We start from the raw sequence: 13451 nt of genomic DNA on the forward strand, positions 1-13451 counted from the left end.
CCTCTTTATCGTGATTCCCTTATTCTTTTTCCTTCTCGTTTCGTTCTTCACTCGCCTCTAGATCAAAAAAACCCAAAATTAAATTATTTTACTGCTTTTTAGTTAGATTTACTAGTTTTAGCAATTAATCTCCTCCCTGTGGGTTCGACACCTTTTATACTGCATTGCACGTCTGTATACTTGCAGAGGTAGTATTTTTAGGGATTTATTACTTGTTTTGTGTACTTAAATTGCACCCTAAAAATCACAACACGCCGGCAAGGTGGTGGGTGTAGTGGCGGTGAGCGCGGCGACGGCAAGTGGGAGAGGAGATGTGGAGGCGTGGTTTAGTGTATTAGGTTAATTTGTTTTATATGAGCTTTTATTTTGATACATAATTTTAATTTTGTACTTTTATTTTGGGCTTTTAGTTATACTAATATATGGTTTTAATAAACAAAGTTTTCCATATTGATGGTCTTAAATTTATGCCTAAGTTACGTGAGTAATTTTTGTTTCTTCTCACAAATTACAAATGTATTAAATTTTGTTTTGAATATGATATTTTTTTGGATTAGGACTAGAGGATCATTCTTCCCTTTTTTAAAAAAGTATATATAATGATAAAAAAAATTTCGGGCTTATGTACAATTTGTATTCATTAGCCAAAAATTCTTTAGTCTGTGCGTAACGCGGGTGCTAACACTAGTTTAATTAAATCCTTTCCTTGAAGAATACTTATTGGACTGAAATCCGAGTTGGATCTGATAAATTAAATAAATAGAACAAATCAAATATTGCGAAGAATAAATTGTGGGCTAAACAATTTAAATAAAATACAAAGGATTATGAACCAAATTTATCTAATTAATCCTTGATCCATTTTCTTGAGCCCAAAGCCTTCTCTTAAAAAGATCCCAGCGCGGATCTTCTTTCCAGTCTACCGTGTTCTTTTTCCAAATCTGCAAATAATTTTCCCAATTTAAAATTTACTCAAGGCAACTCTTATTCTCAATTTAATTGTGAAATCAATTACCAAAAATACTCTCCTCCCATGATTTCACGCCCCTCACCCTAATTTGCAAATAATACCCAAATTTAGACTTCCATTAGCCATTAAGATGATTTATTTGGTAAAATCAAATTTCATATTCTACTCCCTCAAATCACACGCTATATTTTTTCAAATCTCCCAACCCTAATCTGCTTTTTTTCTACCGCCACTCCTCCATAGTATTTCATTCACGAATCAAGTTCCACTCCTGCAAGAATTTACAAGAACAAGGCTGTCCTTCTTCCTATCCCTTCGAAACAGATTCAAGGTAATTACATATGCAGATTTTCCCTCTCACGTTATTCTACAATGTCTTAGAAATCAACTCTTTCATTATGGCTGTCAAAAACTGAGAACTAAAGAGGGGGAGTTCCTGTTTGTTCGTTCAGTTGCAAATCTGCCAATCTAAGGTATACACCCCACACCTATACTCCAACATCCAATTCTATTTCTTTTCATTCATACATCCTACACCACCGTAACTGTAAATTTGGAATCAATATACTAATTAAAGAAATCAAAGCAACCTGAATTAAAAATCGAAAATAATCAAGTCAAAATATTAACTTTAATGGGGAAAACGGGGTTGCTTCGGATGAGGTCAAGGCCGCTGGAGTGGCGACGCAGCGGCTGCTACGGCGCCGAGCGATGGCGGCGGGAGCGGGCAACGAAACGGAGTCCGCAGCGGCGTCGACTCTGGTGCAGCAGCGAATCGGAGAATCGGCGGGTTCTGCTTTAGGGATCTCATTTGATTAGATCTGTTCTTTTGTTTTTTTTTTTGAGAAAAATTGAGAAAGAGAGAATGCGTGTGATTAAAATGGAAGAACTTATTTCTCTTGGTTTTAATTCTTTTAATGATTTAGTTTCTGTTCTTTTAAAAAAAAAGGGGGAATGGTTTTTGCAGTACATGTAAACAAATGGGAGTATTATTTCTTTCTTTGGGCCACTTAATTTATTTGGTTTGGGCATGTTTTATTATAATTTGTTGGGGCGTGAGCGGCCAGAATTAATTGAAAATACCTAAGATTTTAATTGGAAAAAATTGTAATCATGATTGAGAAAATAATTGGAGACATAGGATGCATGCATCTTATTTATTGATTGATTCCTTGTGTTGATCTATGGGTGATTTTAATTTCTAAAGGTGATATCTTGCAAGTGAATCGTGATCGCAAGGGAAAGAATATATTTTGGAATAAGCACTCAAGGTGAGCTCTCTTTTAAATAAGGACAATGTCTTAACTATTTTTATCAATGGGAATGAAATGCAAATACATTTATCATGCCGTATTTTGTTTTAACGTGCCTATCTGAAATGGTTTTGCCATTTATTATATAAATCGAATTCGGATCCTTGTAGGGCCGCAAACCCTACTTGGATTAGTGTACACCTATGGTAGACCGTGTGTCAGCGTACGGGTTGGCCGGTCTAGTGACTTGGTTTGTGGCCACATTCCAAGTCATGTATGAGCAGATATGGTAAACGTCTATGGGAAAATGACTGCGCAGTCGTGATTTTGAACAATGGAATATTTTGGTGCCTCAGGCCTTTCAAAAGCTAAAACCTCGATTGCTACCTAACAATGGCATGATAAATATAAATATTTTTGATAAATTGTTTTCGGCACGAGCCTACTGAGTATTTATTAGTACTCAGCCCTTCATATGTTTTCCTTATGTGCAGGTTGAGCGGCAACGAGCTTTGGGTGGTGTTGAGTTGAACCTTAAACATTGTTGGATTCATTTTGAACTTCGAGGGGCGTCGTGTCTTCATACGCCGCATCACTCTTACTCTTGGTTGCTTCCGCTTAATTATGACACCTTTTCAACTCTTCTACCCTCTTGGATTACAAATTATGATTATTGTTGACTTTGGATTCAAAACCTAAGCATTTACTCTGATTTTCCCTCGTTATTTGAACATTAATTATCTTTGTCAAACTCTTTATTGAAACCCTAGAAAATTATCCTTTCTTAAAGTCCCATTAGTCGCGACCACCCGCATTTATCAACCCTAAAAAGGGCGGTCGTGACAGTTTGGTATCAGAGCCTCCGTTCTTTCCGCTCTGGACCCAAGTATCTTTTTGAGTTATAGTCTACCCTTGTATCGATAGACTAAAATATTAAACGTCGAAGGCTCAACACCACAACTCGTCACGCCCAACCACGAAAGAAGAGGTAAAAATATTTTTGGTGACTTTTGGAATGAATTAGTGAATTTTTGGGATTTCGATGGAAAATGATCTCCTTGTGAAAAAGGTGATTTTGATTTTGGAAAATGTGAAGTAAATGTTATGGCTTTTGGAAAATGTTGTGAAGATATGAAACGAGAGATACTATGTGATTATGAAATTGCTTTTGCTTAACATGATGGTGCTGAATGTGATGGATATTGAAGTGTGAATGTGATCGTATTGCTTGAGGCGGGGATTTGTTATTACATCTTTGGACTTCGAATTTAACTTGAAGAAACATACATGTTGATTACTTGAACAACGAAAATTCTTATGCATACATTGTTGAAATTACATGATTTTGGAATTTGTGAAACGCAAACTATGACGAATGTTGATTGTGATTATTTGGTTATGATGGATAGTAAATGCATATATATATATATATATATATATATATATATATATATATATATTTAAATAAAACTCGTATGGGCGATGGACTTTTGCTTAGACTATACATATTTACAAAATGCGCGATAAATAATTGCGCGACTATAATAAACGTGGAGGCGTGAAAAGCCTAATACGAGGCAAGGAGGCTACCGGGACCAAGAAGTATCTATATCGCGACAACTATGAGCAAGAAGCTTACGTATTGCGATTCGACGAAATGCAAAACAAAATCCGCAAACTATAGTTATCGCTAATTGTGATCTCACCACGACCTACATCAATCAAAGCTTTGCAAGTGGCAATAAAATCTCTCCCTAAGATTAGAGGGACGTTCTTGTCTACTTTCATGTCAAGCACAATAAAGTCGGCGGGGAAAATAAAATCATCGACTTTAACTAAGACATCCTCAATCATACCTACAGTTTTGATGGACGAGTTATCGGCCAACCTTAGTATCACGTCTGAAGTTTTGAGCAGCCCAATGTTGAGCTTTTCCTAATACTTCAGTGGCATGAGATTGATGGAAGATCCTAAATCGCATAGGGCCTTGTCAACCTTTTCCTCTCCAATCCGGCATCTGATAATGAATTGGCCCGGATCTCTCTGCTTCACTGCCCTTTCCTTTTGGATGATCTCGCTGCAATGATACGGTAGCTTAAGGTCGTCTTTTGTTGGCTTTTTCTTCCTCATCACCGCTTCCCTCAGTAGCTTTGCATACTTAGGTATCTCCTGCAACGATTCAACTAGAGGAATGTTAGTATGAACTTTACAAAACATGTTCAGAAAATGTTTGAACTGCTCTTCGAGCTTAAACTTCCTCTTTGGTTGGAAAGGTAGCACAATCCCATTGTGCCGCACGAGTCCCTGTTGAGTAGGTAGTTCTGCCGTCTCAGTGGCTGCCCGCCGCGGGGTGTGCGGCGGTCCGCCGCCGGCTGGGCAGACTCCATTCAGTGCTTCAGCGGCGGCCCGCTGCGGTGGTGGCGGCAGTCCGCCGGAGACTGGGCAGTCCCCAGATTTCTGCTTTGCCACCCACTTCTTGTTGATGTCATCCACTCGTGCGGCTGCCTTTGCCCTGTCCTCATCTAACTTATTCTGGATTTGCTCCATTTGAGTGTTGATGTTTGCTATGGCAGTTGAGATCGTGTTCATTCCTTGCTCAAGGTTGTTTATCCTAGCTTCAACCACTCCGATCTTGGTATCATTAACTTTTCTATCTTGTGTAATTACTTCCAAGATCCTTGTGATTCCTTGGTCATACTTCTCCTCTTTTTTGGTTCTTTCAACTACTCATCCTTTGCCAACACTAAATCCTGCAGGGGGTTGCAAGAAATTATTGTTAGAATATGAGAGATAAGGACGAGGTCGGTTTCCATTATAATTATTGAAATTACCGCCCCCCTGATTAGGGCGATAATTATTGTTGTAGTTTCTGTTGGAACCGCCTCCTTGCATGTAGTTGATTTCCTCCACTATTGGGGCAAGAGTTTCGGGTTTAGAGACCGCTATAATGGAGGTTGGTGGAATCAGATCCTCCTTTCTCGATGTGTCTATTTAGTCCACCCTAACTCTGAGTTCGGCCAATTCCTTCGCAAAAGAACTTTTCTCAACCTCTTTATTTGCAACTATCCTCTTCATGTTGTGGCTTTCTTTCGACCACCCCCTGCTATTGGTGGCTAATTCCTCGATCACTGCCATGGCATCTTCACCCGACCTTCTCAAAAAGCCTCCGTTTGCCTCTGAATCCAACATAACACAAATGTTTTCATTAAATCCATTATAGAGGATTCCTAACTGATGATCCATGGTGAAACCGTGGTTAGGGCACTTTCGAAGGAGAGCTTTGAAACGAGCAAACGCCTCATAGAGGGGCTCGTCATGGCCTTGGATGAACTGAAAGATTTCGCTTTTCAGCTTCAATATTGTGCCTAGCGGATAGTACTTGTCGAAGAAGGCAGCTACGATGTCCTTCCATGTGGAAACCTTCTCTAGGGGCATACACTCAAACCACTCTTTAGCAGAACCAGTTAATGAAAATGGAAAGAGTCTTACCCTTATGGCATCGTCGTCGACACCATTTAACTTAAGCGTGTTTGCGATTTCCACAAATTTGGAGAGATGGCGGTTGGCGTCCTCGGTGGCCCTACCTGCAAAAAGAGTTTGCTCGACCCTTTGTATAAGGGTCATGCGTAACTCAAAGTTATTAGCATCAATACGAGGGCCTTCGGGAAAAGTAACAGTATTCCCATGATTGAACTGTTGGGGTTTGTATACTAAAAGATGCTTCGAGCGTATATGCCTTTGTACAGTCAGCTTTTGCATGTATACGAGAAACGTCACGTCCACTTGTTTACCTAATTATGAGAATAAATAATATAATATAATGGTTTATTATTGAAATATGATAAACAAGTCTAAGGCTTTTTACTAAGAAGGTCAAGTAGGGAAATTCGATGAATCTCCTCATGAGTTTTCCAGTAGGGGACTTGGTCAGATCTAGTAAGAAGAAAAACGTATTCACAACCTAGATAGGCTTTGGCTACCTATTGGTATGGTTGCGGTGTTTGTCATAATTCTCTCTTACCTAAGACGAGATTAGTAACACCGGTGTGGTAAAGCACTGAAAGGATCTAATATGAAATGTATTCTTTATTGCTATCTACTATAAGAATATAATTAAGAAATTTTAGTATTTTCTAGTCTATGGAATTAATATCAATATTGTTTATCCAGTCATACGCCACTTTGACTTATCAATATGTGAGAGTTTGTATTTAACTCAAGTTCATGATATCTTGGGTGGTAGTAATTGAATAACATGAAGGTATTGGAATATTATTTCATAGAATTCGCGTGCCCTGTGTGGTATGATTAAATCCATAAGGGGTGATCCCCAAGAGGTGTTTGAAAAATGAATTTATTATTCAGAAAACTGCGCAGTTGAAATTTATTCCACGAATAATAAATAAAGTTTCAAACTAGAAAAACTCTTTGGAGAATTAATTTAATTCTACTCACATATCAGACAAAAGAATTAAATTGACAGATCAAGATAATCTTAAACGCGGAAAATATTGTAAAATAAAATGGACCCAAGTTATTTGTAATTTGGTGATTTAAGTGGGAGTGCAATATTATTCTTTAGTGGAACAAAATAATATTCCATTGATAATATATTAAATCATGGGTCATTTAATTTAATTAGTAATTTATCTAATTGGTGAGCCCAACACTTAAATCATTCCATGGATCCCCTTACTAGCCCATTAAGTCTATTATAAATAGTGAGGAGTATGGAAAACCCTATCACACCACACAATACACAACACACACTAAACCCTAACCCTAGCCGCCATTCTTGGCGTCTCTCTCTCTCTCTCTCCCTCTTGGCTCAATTTCGTGCCTAGCACGTGGGAGATTTAGGGTTCTTGTTTTGTTCTTGATCTATCCTAATTCATAGGATTAGATCGAGGCAATCTCGTGTTTTGTGTTTGGTTTTCCTAAATCTCTTCAAAGCTATTTGTTGAGATCCGCCCACACGGATGGATGATCAAGGACAAGGGAATAGTACGGAAAATTCGTGGTCGATAAACCAAGGATCTCCGGGTGGTGCAGCTAGCAACGTCAATCCAATGATGGATCAAGAGGTAACAATCGAATCTACATCAAATATGCATGATTATGTGTTTATTTGATGTTATATCTATAGATCTATGTTTATTGCATGAAATTGGAATCGAATGCATAATCACCTAAATAGATCCGTTAAGGACCTGTTTGTTTTCCGTGTCTTCCGCTGCGGTAGTCCCAACATGAACATGTTCATCACGGGTAGTATTTCCTTGTTCTTTTTCTCCAGCGCCTCTCGGGCTGCCCTTTCCGCATCTCTCTCGTCCATCAACATCTTGACCATCTCCTGCAATTTTTCGAGTTCCGTTTTGTCACCCATCGATCCTGATCATTTTTCACTCCTTATTTTCCTACGAGTTCTTTCAAGTTCTAAATCGAGCGGTTCTAGGTTGTCCTTTCCAGAGTGCGTTCGCATACAAAACCTGCAAGAATAAAAAACAAAAACAAATTAAAAAGTAAAAATAAAAACTGAAAGCAATTAAATTCCAAAGTAGTAAAATTATCCGTTTGAAGATATCACTCCAAAGTGAATTGTCTTCTCCGGCAACGGCGCCAAAAACTTGATGCACTTTTTATTAGCACTAAATAAACCTGCAAGTATACAGAGTATATATAGTATAGCTAAAGGTCAGTATTGGGATATCGAACACGGGGAAGGCAAACACAAAGTGTCTATCCTCTACTAGCTCAATTACTATCTAAAAGAACAAGAGAATTTGAAAACTTTTGAAAACTGAAAATAATAAAAAGCAATTAACAACTAGATGTAAATAAATCATGAGATAAAATATAGAGATAAGGGAATTCCAGGGATGTGCGTTCACAGTTATGGTTATACAAATTCCAAACTACAATACCCTAGCACAACTATTACTTTGATAGGATGAGTCACCTAGCTTATGCTCATGCGATACAAACGTTGATTACAAAATTAGGGTTGTCAATCCTAACACGTAACTCCATAAAGCTCCTAAGACCCTTGAAAAGTCCTCACTCTCAATTAACAGTGTCGTTTTAAGGGAAGCTAACTGTAGCGTCTACTAAGTGAATCTAACTCGCTAGAACTCTCTCACAGTAATGAAACAAGTTATATTAAATCATACAAGATTGTGTCACTCAATCATGCAACACCAAAACTACTTAGGGAAGAAACAAAGTAAAAACAAAACGGATATTAAATAGAAAATTGGAATTGTATAACCAAAGTTGTTACTAACACATCCCTAGAATCCTATGAGTTTAGTTACTCATATTGAAATAAGCTAAACACATAGATTGAAGGGAAGACAATTGGAACATAAAACTAAAGCAAATAAAACCCGTAGGTTGAATCCTTGTCGTTCTTGATGTTCTTGAAATCCTTCTCCAACTCCTTGCACAAGTGAAGTACTCTACCTTTTGATCTCTATGAATTATTTTGCAAGTAGAAGCTCTCTCTTTTGATGAAGCTTGAGGTCTTATTTATAGGGGAAAGCCATTCCTTGTTGTAGAAGGAAAAGATCTTCAAAATATGGTAAATCTTGGAGCAAATCTAGGGCATCTCGGATTCGCCGCCTTTCTCCGGCGGGTCGCCGCGTTGGAGTCCTGAGAGTCTGTTTCTCCGGCGGCGGACCGCCGCATGACTTCCGGCGGTCGCCGGGCTAGACTTCTCTTCCAAGTGTATTTTTCCGAAGCGGAACGCTGCACTGCACTGCCTGCCGGGCGCCGGCGGTCGTCGTACAACTCCACGGCGGTCGCCGGTCGCCGTCTAACTCCAGATTTCCAGACTTTGCGTTTTGGCTCCCTTTTTCGGCTCAATTATGCACATTTCTCACAAAACACGTCAAAATACCAAAATAGACCAAATATGCAAATAATGAACGTGTAGAGTGGCTTTGACATCGAAAACGAACCAAATAATGGCCTTAAAATAGTGCAAAATCTGAGCGTATCAATATGCACCTGAACAAGATGATACCGACGAGAAGCTGGCCGATAAGTTCCGTTAGGGTCTAAGACATGAGATAAAGATGGCTTTGGATGTTCGTGGGAGACTTACATATGCAGAAGCGTTGACCCTCGCACTAGATGTTGAGGCAGCTATGCCCAAGGAGAGGGTGACGTGAAACACTATATTGGCTTTACCACTGCCACAGCATTCCCGAGAGAAGAGGAAGTGGGATGAGAATAGAACCCACTATGAAAACAAGAGATACCACCCCACCCAAAACCGACTACTGTATGGGGGAAGACAAAATTCATCGAGCCAGAGGGGTGATCTCCGATCCAAACCACCACAATACAATGTGTGCGACAAGTACCATTTCGGAGAGTGTAGAATCAGAACACTAACAAATACTTTAACCGTGGCGGATAAGATGAAGGAATCGCAAATTTCGGGACGAAATTTTTATTAAGGTGGGTAGGATGTAATGCCCCACTTTTTAAACCCTAATTTTTGAACCCTAAAATTTTTGCATTTAATGCTTTCGATGTCGTGAAGTCGGTGGATTTATTAGCGAGTGAATTTTGGTTTTGAAATGCTCGAGACCTATTTTGATTTGGTGTTTTGACTATGCGTTGTTTGAGTCAATTTCATTTATTACATGACGAGGCTTTGGAATAATGGGTGCTTGATGAATCTATTTGTTTTATAAGCTCGAAATTTGTGATGGTAAAATCAAAATGTGAATTTAATTAAATCCTTTCCTTGAGGAATACTTATCGGACTCAATTCCGAGTTGGATCTGATAAATTAAATAAATAGAACAAATCAAATATTGCGAAGAATAAGTTGTGGGCTACACAATTTAAATAAAATACAAAGGATTATGAACCAAATTTATCTAATTAATCCTTGATCCCTTTTCTTGAGCCCAAAGACTTCTCTTAAAAAGATCCCAGCGCGGATCATCTTTCCAGTCTACCGTTTTCTTTTTCCAAATCTGGAAATAATTTTGCCAATTTAAAATTTAGTCAGGGCAACTCTTATTCTCAATTTAATTGTGAAATCAATTACCAAAAATACTCTCCTCCCATGATTTCACTCCCCCTCACCCTAATTTGCAAATAATACCCAAATTTAGACTTGCATTAGCCATTAAGATGATTTATTTGGTAAAATCAAATTCCATATTCTACTCCCTCAAATCACACGCTATATTTTTTCAAATCTCCCAACCCTAATCTGCTCTTTTTCTACCGCCACTCCTCCATAGTATTTCATTCACGAATCAAGTTCTACTCCTGCAAGAATTTATAAGAACAAGGCTGTCCTTCTTCCTATCTCATCGAAACAGATTCAAGGTAATTCCATATGCTGATTTTCCCTCTCCCGTTATTCTACAATGTCTTAGAAATCAACTCTTTCATTATTCCTGTCAGAAACTGAGAACTAAAGAGGGGAAGTTCCTGTTTGTTCCTTCAGTTGCAAATCTGCTAATCTAAGGTATACACCCCACACCTATACGCCAACATCCAATTCTATTTCTTTTCATTCATACATCCTACACCACCGTATATTATAAATTTGGAATCAATATACTAATTAAAGAAATCAAAGCAACCTGAATTAAAAATCTAAAATAATCAAGTCAAAATATTAACTTTATTGGGGAAAACGGGGTTGCTTCGGATGAGGTCAAGGCCGCCGGAGTGGCGACGCAGCGGCTGCTGCGGCGCCGAGCGATGGCGGCGGGAGCGGGCGACGAAACGAAGTCAGCAGCGGCGTCGACTCTGGTGCAGCAGCGAATCGGAGAATCGGCGGGTTCTGCTTTAGGGATCTGATTTGATTAGATCTGTTCTTTTATTTTTTTTTTGAGAAAAATTGAGAGAGAGAATGCGTGTGATTAAAATGGAAGAACTTATTTCTCTTGGTTTTAATTCTTTTAATGATTTAGTTTCTGTTCTTTTAAAAAAAAAGGGGAATGGTTTTTGCAGTACATGTAAACAAATGGGAGTATTATTTCTTTCTTTAGGCCACTTAATTTATTTGGTTTGGGCATGTTTTATTATAATTTGTTGGGGCGTGAGTGGCCAGAATTAATTGAAAATACCTAAACTTTTAATTGGAAAAAATTGTAATCATGATCGAGAAAATAATTGGAGACATAGGATGCATGCATCTTATTTATTGATTGATTCCTTGTGTTGATCTATGGGTGATTTTAATTTCTAAAGGTGATATCTTGCAAGTGAATCGTGATCGCAAGGGAAAGAATATATTTTGGAATAAGCACTCAGATGAGCTCTCTTTTAAATAAGGACAATGTCCTAACTATTTTTATCAATGGGAATGAAATGCAAATACATTTATCATGCCGTATTTTGTTTTAACGTGCCTATCTGAAATGGCTTTGCCATTTATTATATAAATCGAATTCGGATCCTTGTAGGGCCGCAAACCCTACTTGGATTAGTGTACACCTATGGTAGACCGTGTGTCAGCGTACGGGTTGGCCGGTCTAGTGACTTGGTTTGTGGCCACATTCCAAGTCATGTATGAGCAGATATGGTAAACGTCTATGGGAAAATGACTGCGCAGTCGTGATTTTGAACAATGTAATATTTTGGTGCCTCGGGCCTTTCAAAAGCTAAAACCTCGATGGCTACCTAACAATGGCATGATAAATATAAATATTTTTGATAAATTGTTTTCGGCACGAGCCTACTGAGTATTTATTAGTACTCAGCCCGCATATGTTTTCCTTATGTGCAGGTTGAGCGGCAACGAGCTTTTGGTGGTGTTGAGTTGAACCTTAAACATTGTTGGATTCATTTTGAACTTCGAGGGGCGTCGTGTCTTCATACATGGCGTCACTCTTACTCTTTGTTGCTTGCGCTTAATTATGACACTTTTTCAACCCATTTTCCCTCTTGGATTACAAATTATGATAATTGTTGACTTTGGATTCAAAACCTAAGCATTTACTCTGATTTCCCTCGTTATTTGAATATTAATTATCTTTGTCAAACTCTTTATTGAAACCCTAGAAAATTATCCTTTCTTAAAGTCCCATTAGTCGCGACCACCCGCATTTATCAACCCTAAAAAGGGCGGTCGTGACAAACATAGTGTATTACAAACATCAACACAATGATATGAGTATTTCAACACAAGTACACGAAAATATCAATACAGTGTCATGCATTATATTGAAAAAATTTTATGCATTTTTATCAACATGTACGAAAACTGAAAGTAAAAATGATCAAATTTCATTATCTAAATATCGTCGGAACATATGCAGTTGAGATCTCGTTAGAATTCTTATAAAATTATCTTTAATTTGATATTTTTTACAAAAAAAAAATTAAATTAAGAGAGTTATGTAAATTTAAAGTTTTGAGATGATTTTGATGATATGGAAAGAAGTTAGTTTTAACTACTACTACTATATATGAATGACATTAATACCCTTCAAATTTATTTAATTATTATTTGAATTTATAATAGAATTTACTTGATATTATTTCAACTACTAGATTTACTTATCTAATGGTTAGGATTTTTAATTTTGGATTACTAATTAGTTAGCAAATCATCATCACCCTACTCTAGATGTATCTATTTACATTTTCAAAAACCAACAAACTTTAAGATAATATAGAAAGATAATTTATTTTCTAAAATAAAACAATAGTATAATATACATTCCAAAACATAAATGCATAATAATTTTCAAATACTTTTTCCTATGAGAATGATTTTTCATGAAAAAAGGTAAATATGATAATTATAAGATTTTACGATTTTACCTCTACATCAATATAGAGATAAAAATATCTCTTTAAAATGGGAAAATGTATAATACATTCTTAATACCATTCTTCTTAGAGAATGGAGTACTATGTTAGTTATAACACTTTATCTCTCCCCTCTAAGATGCTTTTAAGTCTTTGACAATAAATATTAGTACTATTATGTGAAATCTAATACTACTCCTTATGTATTACTCCATATTAATTTGAATATATCTTTTGAACTTGAAATTTTAAAAAATAATACTAAAAATTAAATATAGAGAAAATAAAAATGCTAAGAAACAGATAGTCCTAGAAAGTAAAATAAGAAAGATAAAGTATTTATTATAAAAATAAATGACATGTAACCTTTTTTTTAGAACACAGAGAATAATAAATTTTTGTTTGAAAGGACTGAAGATAGAGTGCTCCACTTCAAA

General features: G+C 37.1%; 1 long non-coding RNA gene across 1 annotated transcript; it reads left to right on the top strand.

The window, feature by feature from the left end:
* Positions 1–10333: 10333 nt before the first annotated feature.
* Positions 10334–12216, top strand: LOC125186523 (uncharacterized). The gene is made up of 3 exons (XR_007170460.1): positions 10334–10575; positions 10654–10717; positions 11987–12216. It is a non-coding gene; the product is annotated as an uncharacterized LOC125186523 (long non-coding RNA).
* The last annotated feature ends 1235 nt before the right edge of the window (positions 12217–13451 follow it).

Source organism: Salvia hispanica, chromosome 5 (assembly GCF_029641045.1).
Source record: "Salvia hispanica isolate PSC_SH4W2 chromosome 5, Shi_PSC_v1, whole genome shotgun sequence".
In the NCBI taxonomy this organism is placed as follows: Eukaryota; Viridiplantae; Streptophyta; class Magnoliopsida; order Lamiales; family Lamiaceae; genus Salvia; species Salvia hispanica.